Consider the following 10,807-nt stretch of genomic DNA (forward strand, 5'->3'; position numbering starts at 1 on the left):
ACCGTCCGCACTTGTGGGGGAAAACCCTTTTGTCCACTGTTGTTCGGTGGCCTGGGCTCCTCCTCGTCATCGCTATGCAGCCCCTTGTCTTTATTTTCGGCTCTTAGCTTGCCTGCCTGCTTGAACACCCAACAATCCCTGTTGGTGTGATTGGCTGGCCTTTCGGGGGTGCCATGTATCTGGCACAAGCGGTCGAGTATTTGGTCCAAACTGGACGGGACCTGAGTATTCTTTTTGAATGGCTTTTTCTGCTGACCGGATTTATAGCCTCTGAATCCGGCATTAACTACCGTGTCTTCGTTGCTGTAGCTGCTAACGCAGCACTTTTGCTTATTCCGATGTGTACTGCCACTTTTGTCCTTGGTATCCGAATTACCAGGGTTCTTTGCTAAGTTGTTACTGCGAGCTAGCCAGCTATCTTCTCCCGCGCAAAAGCGGGTCATGAGTGTCGTGAGGGCTGCCATGGACTTCGGCTTTTCCTGTCCCAGGTGCCGGGCGAGCCACTCGTCGCGGATATTATGCTTGAAGGCTGCTAGGGCCTCTGCGTCCGGACAGTCGACTATCTGGTTTTTCTTTGTTAGGAACCGTGTCCAGAATTGCCTGGCCGATTCCTCTGGCTGCTGAATTATGTGGCTTAAGTCATCGGCATCTGGTGGTCGCACATAAGTGCCCTGGAAGTTGTCGAGGAATGCGGCTTCCAGGTCCTCCCAAGAACCGATTGAGTCTGCTGGCAAGCTGTTAAGCCAATGTCGGGCCGGTCCCTTAAGTTTGAGCGGGAGGTATTTGATGGCATGTAGATCATCGCCGCGGGCCATGTGGATATGGAGGAGATAATCCTCAATCCATACCGCAGGATCTGTTGTTCCATCATATGATTTGATGTTTACGGGTTTGAAACCCTCTGGAATTTTATGATCCATTACTTCGTCTGTGAAGCATAATGGGTGTGCGGCGCCTCTATACTGGGCTATATCACGACGCAGCTCGAAGGGGCTATGTCTGTTGTGTTCGGCCCGGCCGGATTTGTTGTATCCGGAATGAAGATCACCGTCACGTGCCGTGGGGCGCCTGCTCGATCTGTAGATCGATCTTGTTTGTCTTGCCTTGTCCTCCAGTACGTCTCGTAGGTCTGGCGCATTTTCCCGTGCCTTGGTTGAACGGCATCGGGGCATGGCTTGGGTGGAGGGCCGAGAGGCCTCTCTGTCGCGGCCGCGAGGTGGCCGGTCGGCCATGTCGTGCGCTGGTGATGTAGGTGCTTCCTCCTCTGATCGGGGTAGCGGCCTGCGCTTTGGGTAACTCTTGGAGGGGCGTTCGAGTTCATACTCTTCGGCTGCAAGGACTTCGGTCCATCTGTCAGCTAGCAAATCTTGATCAGCTCTAAGCTGTTGCTGCTTTTTCTTGAGGCTGCTTGCCGTGGCTAAAAGCCTGCGTTTGAAACGCTCTTGTTCGGCGGGGTCCGATGGTACGACGAATTCGTCGTCGTTGAGGCTTGCCTCGTCTTCGGAGGGAGGCATATAGTTATCATCCTCAACCTCTCGGTCTGCCGCTCTCTCATGAGGGCTGGCTTCTCCATCTTCCTGTGCCGAATCTTGCTGTAGGGGGTGTTCTTCGGCGCTATTCGGGGTAGTATTATCTCCCGTGCCGGAATCACCGTTTTTGCTTTGGCGGGATTTAGAGCGGCGCCGCTGACGCCGGCGCTTCGGCTGTTTCTTGGAGGTGTCATCCTCCGCTGTTCCATCGCCATCTCCATCTTTTGGAGTATCACCATGTATATATCATATGACGAGGTGGCCTTCCAGCACCCTACAGGTGCTGGTTCCTGTTCGTCTCCTGCATCGTCGTCCATACCGTCGATGTCTTCGGAGTCGAAGTCAAGCATGTCGGTTAAATCGTCGACGGTGGCTACAAAGTGGGTGGTGGGTGGGCTTCGAATTTCTTCGTCGTCCGCATCCCATCCTTGCTGACCGTAGTCCGGCCATGCCTCTCCTGATAAAGAGAGAGACTTTAGTGAGTTTAGGATGTCGCCGAAGGGCGAGTGCTGAAAGATGTCCGCTGCGGTGAACTCCATTATCGGCGCCCAATCGGATTCGATCGGTAGGGGCGCGGGGGATTCGGAGTCCGGAGAGGAATCCGGATCCTCGGAGTCACGGGTCACGCAGAACGCGGGGCTGACGTTCGGCTCGATCGCCTTTGAGATCGTAGCCCCTGAGGTGACGTCCAGCCGCTCATCCTCAATTGGCGCAATAGGCTCCGGATTAAGGGTAGGAACCGGTGCGCGTGTGGCCTCCAGGGCATTGTTCGGCGGCAGAGCAAGATCATGCCTCTCAAAACAGTGCGGCATGCTCGGCTGTGGCTCGAATCCGTCGAAGATCAAATCCCCGCGGATGTCTGCCATGTAGTTTAAGCTTCCAAACCTGACCTGATGGCCAGGGGCGTAGTTTTCGATCTGCTCCAGGTGGCCAAGCGAATTGGCCCGCAGTGCGAAGCCGCCGAAGACGAAGATCTGTCCGGGGAGAAAAGTCTCACCCTGGACCGCATCGTCGTTGATGATCAAAGGAGCCATCGGGCCTAAAAGTGACGACACAAAGGAACTCTCAATGAAAGCACCAATGTCGGTGTCAAAACCGGCGGATCTCGGGTAGGGGGTCCCGAACTGTGCGTCTAGGCGGATGGTAACAGGAGACAAGGGACACGATGTTTTTACCCAGGTTCGGGCCCTCTCGATGGAGGTAAAACCCTACTCCTGCTTGATTAATATTGATGATATGGGTAGTACAAGAGTAGATCTACCACGAGATCAAGGAGGCTAAACCCTAGAAGCTAGCCTATGGTATGATTGTTGTACAATGAAGTCGTCCTACGGACTAGAGCCCTCCGGTTTATATAGACACCGGATAGGGTTAGGGTTACACAGAGTCGGTTACAATGGTAGGAGATCTTGAATATCCGCATCGCCAAACTTGCCTTCCACGCCAAGGAAAGTCCCATCCGGGCACGGGACGAAGTCTTCAATCTTGTATCTTCATAGTCCTGGAGTCCGGCTGAAGGTATAGTCCGGCTACCCGAACACCCCTTAATCCAGGACTCCCTCACTCGCACTCGAAGGAAACAAGGGGAGGGGATCGAGCGAGGGAGATGGGTCTCGGGCTCCTGGCGGCGCTGGTGGGAGCGAGAGGGAGAGGTCGAAAGGGAGGGTCGAGGCCTAGGGTTCGGCAGGGAGTGGGCCGGCTAGAGCGCAGCTGGGCCTAGCAGGCCAGCCTAGTGAGGAGGGCGCCGGCTGAAGGGCTTGCTGGATTGGGCTCTCTCTCTCTCTCTTAACCTCTCTTCTATTGCCCAGAAAAGAAGAAGAAAAACAACAAAGGAAAGAAAAAGAAAAGAAGGGTGGAGACTGGATTTGGGCACGGGGATAATTTTCCCGAACTCACAAAAATATGCTTGTTCCAAGAAAATAGAAAAGGTGAAGATTGAAAGATGTAAAATTCAAACTCGTTCGAATTTAATTCCAACGGGTTTGAACTAGGACTTGGTTTTTGAAGTGACCAATAATGTTGAAAATTTAGGTGGATCTCGGGGAAGTGACGAAAGAATTCACAGGAAAAGTTTGAGGACCAAACTTGAAGCGAAAAAAGGCATGTGATTATTTGCAAGTGTGTTAAAGGTAATTCCAAAATAAAGGAATATTTATTATAGCTCCCTAATATTGGGATATATGTTGTAAAGAGAATCACCATGTGAATTCCCTTGGTTTAAATGGACCGAAGATCCATGCAATTTATTTAAGAGAGTTTTAGTTAGCTTTGAGAAAAAGATGGCATGATGACATGATGCAATGCAAAATATGCAAAGAGGAATGCAACAAGCAAAACAAATCACATGACGAAACTCGGAAACCCTGGAAGGCATCTGAAGCTCCGGTCTTGGGGCGTTACAGGAAAACACAAGAGGAACACTCAAGAACAAGCCCAAATCAAAAATCCACTAGACTCAAATCCACACAAGATCCACATAGGTACAAGAACAACAAAGGGAAGGATACAAGATAGAGTTCATCCCACTCCTAAGGAGGTGAGGTCTTGGTTATCCTATGATGGGGATCCTTCCCTGGATGGGGTCTTGTATCCACTAGCATTGATCTTAGAGTCATCAACATGAACACCCTTAGAGGAAACAACAAAACCCAAGAAAACGAGCTTATCAACGCCAAAAAGGCACTTTTCCATGTTACCATAGAGACGCTCTTTTTGAAGAGTTTGCAAAACGGTTCTAACATGGGTGACATGATCTTTGAGAGATTTGCTATAAACAAGGATATCATCGAAGTAGACCACAATAAACTCACCAATGTAAGGGCGAAACACATAATTCATAAGACGCATAAAAGTACCCGCTGCTTCCGATAAACCCATAGGCATGACTAATCACTCATACAAACCAAACTTTGTTTTGAAAGCGGTTTTCCATTCATCACCCTCTTGTATGCGGATTTTATAGTAAACACTTTTAAGATCAAATTTGGAAAATATAGTGGCACCACTAAGTTCATCAAGCATATCATCAAGGCGTGGAATGGGATACCTATAGCAAACGGTGATAGCATTGATAGGTCTACAATCGGAACACATGCGAAAGCTACCGTCTCATTTTGGCACAAGAATGACCAGAATGGCACAAGGACTCAAACTTTCACGCACATGTCCATGGTCTATGAGATGTTTTACTTGCCTTTGTATTTCTTTGGTTTCTTCAGGGTTGACTCGGTAGGGACCTTTGTTCGGAAGAGGTGCTCCGGGGATGAGGCCGATGCGGTGCTCGATGCCTCGTAGTGGAGGTAGTCCCGGAGGTAGCTCGTCGGGGAAAACATCTTGGAATTTCTGCAAAAGAGAAGACAACACTATAGGTAGAATGTGAGAGGTGTTAGCTTTTGGTGCCTCGTCCTTGCACAAAAGGACATAGTGTAGGACACTAGATGGGTTCTCACACACTCCTCTTATATCACTTTTGGTGGCAAATAGAACTAAGTTCTTCTTGTCGCTCGTCGTGGAGGCACTCAATTTGGGCTTGTGGCGCTCACTCTCTTTTTGGTGGTTCGCTCTCTCACTGTTCTCTCCACGATGGGTGGCTTGCTTGTCGGCGATCACTTGGCTTGGAGACATAGGGCGAAGTACGTACTCCTTTCCTTTCATCTTGAAGATGTAGTGGTTCGTTCGGCCGTTGTGGATGACACCTCTATCAAATTGCCATGGTCGTCCAAGAAGAAGGTGGAAAACGGTCATTGGAACGGCATCACACTCCAAAGTGTCTTCACAAGCTCCGATTTTGAAGGAGACTTGCACTCTATGCTCGACTTGAATAGTGTCAGAGTCGCTTAGCCATTGAACTTTGTAGGGATGTGGGTGCTTCGTCTTGGGCAATTGGAGCTTGGAGCAAAGTTCTTCACTTGCTAGGTTATGACAACTCCCTCCATCGATGATGACCTTGACAGACATTCCATTGATGTCGGTCTTGGTATGGAATATGTGGCATCTTTGGTCTTCTTCTTGGTGATGTTGAAGGGTCAAGACCTTGGAGACAACTAGAGCGGGACTTGAATCTTCATCACAAAAGACTTGTTCCTCTTCATCGTTCACTTGACGGTGCATGGCGACTTGCTCAAGTGCTTCCGTTTCTCCTTCACTCATGGAGTCGTATGTACCATCGTCATTGAGGATCATGGTCCGCTTGTTGGTACACTCAAAGGACTTGTGGCCTCGGCCTACGCATGTGAAGCATTTGAAGGAACTTGTCTTGATGGTCTCATCGGTTGGGGTAGATGATGATGAAGCTCTCGGCTTGAAGTTGCTCGTTGTAGGAGGATGACTTGAGGTTGTCGAAGCTTTCTTGTAACTCGACTTGTCGACATTGCTTGTAGAAGGTGTTGGAGTCGTTGAAACTTGGGTGTTGGAGAAACCATAGGACTTCGATGAGAACTTGGCATACTTGAAGTCATCTTGCACTTAATGTTCCGCTTTGATAGCTTGATGCACTAGCTCGATGAGGTTCGAGTATGGTTGGAAGTCGGCGATCTTCTTGATGGGATGATTGAGTCCATTCAAGAAACGCGCCATAGTTTGCTCATCATCTTCCGTGACATTGGCTCGTATCATTGCAATCTCCATTTCCTTGTAGTACTCTTCAACGCTCTTGGTTCCTTGCTTGAGTAGTTGGAGTTTCTTGAAGACGTCGCGGTTGTAGTAGGTAGGCACGAAGTGTGCTCTCATGACATCCTTCATTTGCGCCCAAGTAGTGATTGGTGGTTCACCTTTTGCCTCTCGGCGCTCAATGACTTGTTCCCACCAAATGAGGACATAGTCTTGGAACTCAAGGGATGCCATCGTGATCTTCTTCTCTTTTTCATAGTTGTGCAAGCGGAAGATTTTTTTGACCTTCAATGCCCATGGAAGGTACTCTTTGGGATCATTGCTTCCATTGAACTTGGGCATGGTGAACTTTAGCTTGCCGTAGCGTTGCTCTTCATTGTGTTCGGGTCGGGGATGATGACGTCCTTGATGAGGAGGATCGTCTCTCACAACTTGCTCTTGCCGTGGAGGATTTCCATTATCTTCTTGCTCTTGTTGAACTTGATTTTCTTGGCAAGCTTATGGAGGAATTTGTCGAGCTTGACGTTGCACACGAGCTTGATATAATCATTCTTGAACTTCTTCACGAAGTGCCTCTTGATGTTCACGATCTTGTCGGCCTCGGTTGGCTACGGCTCGACTTGATTCTTAGAGGGCTTGTTGCGCCTCAAGTGCTTGAGCTTCTCGCAATTGTTGCTCTTGACGTTGTGCCTCGGCATCTTGTGCTTCTTGGTGTAGACGCGCTCGCTCTTCCTCTTCGTGTTGGCGTTGTCGTTGTCGTTCTCATGCTTGCGCAAAGGTAGCTTGGTTTTGACGATGTCGTTGTTCTTGCGAGTTGTTGTCGTGTAGAGGGTTGCAGTTGGCTTGACGATCTTGGTGCGCGGCACGACGAAGAGTATTCGATGTCAGTGTACTTGAGCCAGAGATGGTGTAGTCGGAGCGTCGACTTGAGCGGCTCCATCTTGATGAGGACGAAGTGGAAGAAGAGCGGTTGAGCAACAAAGCACGAATCTTGTCCATTCTTGCATCGTTCTCTTGCTTGTAGTCGTCGAGCTTGTGGTCGAAGTAATCTCTTGTGTGTTGCTCGGAGAGTCGCGAGTCGATGGCGAGGTTGTCGATGCATTCACTCATTGCTTGTTGCTCTTGATGCAAAGCACGTTGTGCACCAAAGAGGTGGCTCTTTGTGACGTAGGAGTTCATGTCGTCGTCTTGCCCGATGAAGAGTGGGTTGGTAGAAGTACTTGGCCTATCCATCATTCCAAACAAATATGTGAGTGGGAGAAGGAGAAGAACTTATACCAAATGTACCTTGACCGATGTTGAAGATGGATCAAAGATCACTCCAATGTGGAACAAGGAAATAGCACAATTGGTACCAATTCTTGTCGGTTTCTCACACCTACAAAAGTAAAATCTTATGGTGGAGCTTGGTTAGGCTGGTGGCACAAAATTTGACGCAATTGTTAGTGAGCTTCAATAATGTTGGAAAAGATTCGCAAGTTTGCAATGCAACAAGTAGACCAAGCAAAATAAGGTACATGGAAACACACACGCAAAGAGATAAGTGGGGTCGTGCAACCAAGGATGAGCCAAAATGTGGAATCCACGAAAATGCTCTTGTTGCACAACACTAGAGAGACGCTAGCACAATTGCACAATAGGAGGATACGAAGACTTGTGCACAACCTAGTAAGCAAAAATGCAACGACTTCTATCCCAAGTATGCTCTATGTATGGTGTTTCGATGATATGATCCAAGATGATCTAGTATGACAATCTTAATGTTGTATGATGCTATGGTTCTTGCTTAAAAGCTCTTTGCTTATCTTTCCCTTTTGCTTAAAAGCTTGTTTGGCTCTTTGTTGTTTGAGCTCTTTTCTCATGCAATGCTTCATGAACGAAGATAGCAATTGTGTATGCGATGACAACTTTGTGACACAAGAGATGATACCAAGATATGCACCAATTATATGTATGTATGCTATGGGAAGTATGATCACTAATGTGTACAAGTCACGTTGCCGGCAATACTGAAAGGCTAATCTCGATGGGTAAGTGACGCGAAAGAGTAAGGCTATGATGGCTAGCAATGTAATGGCAAGAATGGTGTATCACTGTACCAAGACGAGTTTACCGCTTCTTGCTTACGGTATGGTGTCAAAATGGTGTAGTTGTTGTTGTCAATGACGCGTCCGTGGCGAAGATGAGCGGCGGTGATGTTGATGTCGAACCATACCTAAATAGCCGAAACACAATAGGACACGGAACCGCAACTCAAATTCTCAAAGCAAAACAGGACAAAATTGTCGGAGTTGGTAGTGGTAATCGATGGTGGTGTATGTGTTATATGGCGGTGCTATGCTGAAGTGGTGGTGGTATGCGGAAGTTTATGTGGGCACCGGAACAAAATTTGGCGAAATATGGATGGAAAACGGGCGGTGGATGGAAGTGATGCTGCTAGGGGCCGGATGTCCGGGCTTGGTGGCCTGATGTCCGGGCTGTCGGGCCGGATGTCCGGGCTCTAGATCCATGGACGAACTCGATGAACTTCGCGTGGAGAGGTCAAATCCAGGCAAAATTCGAGGGAATTTGTGGATGGAAATTGGGGAAAAGATGATGGAAAGCTAGATCTACCTGCAACACATGAAATCCGCGGATCAAATCTAACAAAACTTCATCACACTAACAAATCACAAAAAATGGAGGGCTATTTTTGTGGGGAATTTTTGAATTAGGGACAAAATCAACAAAACAAGGCTAGAAAACACAACGGGGGGCTCCGAAATCGTGATCAACGTGGCTCTGATACTAAGATGATGTAGGGTGGAACCCTAGATGTCGATCTTTCATGAAAGGAGTGGATCGCACGAAGAACACGAAGAACACGAGGGGAAACACGAGCGAATCACTCAAACCAACAAGAACGATCACCCATATGCTAGATCCATGAACACAAAGGAAGATACATGATCCACGATCAACAAGGGACGATACAAAGGGTAACCGGTTCTTCTCCGTGAGGAGGTCTTGACGGGGCCGCCCAAAAGGGGGTCTTGAATCCAAGGTGGATCTTCTCCGTAGAGGGGTCGCGTTCTCTCTCAAGGAGTAGATCTGATATGGATGAGCGGGGCTCTATCTCTCAAATGAGCTATCACGACGCTAACCCTAAAACATAGGTAGGAGAAGAGTATATATAGTCTAGGTGGGCGAAGGGGTACACAGGCCTCGAGCCCTTACACTGTGCGCAGACAGGGGAGCCCGGACGTCCGGGCTTTCACGCGAGGCCGGATGTCCGGGCTGGAGTGGCCGGATGTCCGGGCTGGAGAGGTTGGCCTTGTTGCTCTCGGGTTCAGTGGTGTCCAGATATCCGGGCGGGAGGCCGAACTTCCGGGAGCTCGGGAAGGGCCGGATGTCCGGGCTGGCGGGGCCGGATGTCCGGGGCCTGTAGATGCTTGGCAACTGTGCAGCTATGGTGGACGATGCTCCAGGGGCCGAATGTCCGGGGTCGGGGCCGGGTGTCCGGGGCCTGGGAGGTGTTCTTGACTCCTTCCATTGGTTCTCTTCATCCGTGAACTTGGGGACTTGTTCATCTTCACGTGCATCTTCGGGAGGGTCCTCTTGGTACCTGATCATGCACCCTTGGATTTAGGTAGTAGCCATGTCTCGAGGGGATCATATGCAATATCACTAAGGAGAGAAGTCACCTCGGTCTCAAGAGCTCTAGCTCTAGCTCAAGTCATAGGTCCTCTTGGCACTTCGTGAGACGATGGTAGGTCCATGGGGATGACTGTAGGATACTCCGCATCATACTCCTTCGTTTGTGAGGCATAATGTTCTTGTCAAGTTTATCCACCAAGATGACGTGGCATGCCTCTACAAACAAGTTTATGAGTGAAAAGGCCACAAGGTTATCTTCAAGAAGGTTGACATGATTGAGCTGTTGTCGGACGTCCTTGGGGATGTTCATGGCAAAATCCGTCTTGTGTCCATCCCCAATTAAATCGATGGCATGAAATAGTTGTCTCGACTAGTGTTTCAAAGTAGTTTGAATTGTGTTTAATTAGCCGGACCTTACATATTATCGAGCCCTCTGAGGTAGTACTCTATTTGAATCCCTATATGGGAATTACTGTAACTTTTGTATGCCCGTGAATTATGTGAGAACCCTCATAAGTGTTGCCAAAACAGATACATCCTCATGAGTTTCTTCATGTAATATGGCATGATAAGACATAAGTTGGCACTGTTTATCATATACATGTTCAACAGAAAGTATATGATGTGAAGTTTCTAATGATATATATTTTGTGATATATAACATGTATTAGGATGATTTATTTCTAATGATATATATTTTGTGATATATAACATGTATTAGGATGATTTATTTATTAACCTAAAGATACGAGCAAGCTTTATAAATCGAAAAGAAGATAGTATGTGTGATATTACTCATAGTGAGTAACTAACTATGTTACTCAAATCATCTCTCGTCATTAGATCATTACCACATAAATAAATTTACTGAGTTAGACCTTATGTGACCTTATGTTACTGTTGAAATTACCAGTCTCAGCCATGTTATTATTGTTGAAGTTACTCCCACTATGGGCAGTCTCAGCCTCCTCTGCCGGGCTGCCGGCACAACAAGAGCAGCAGGCCAGCAGCCCCACGTAGTGGCCCTTCTCGAA

This window comes from Triticum urartu, chromosome 2A (assembly GCF_056163025.1).
Source record: "Triticum urartu cultivar PI428250 chromosome 2A, HENAU_Tu73, whole genome shotgun sequence".
In the NCBI taxonomy this organism is placed as follows: Eukaryota; Viridiplantae; Streptophyta; class Magnoliopsida; order Poales; family Poaceae; genus Triticum; species Triticum urartu.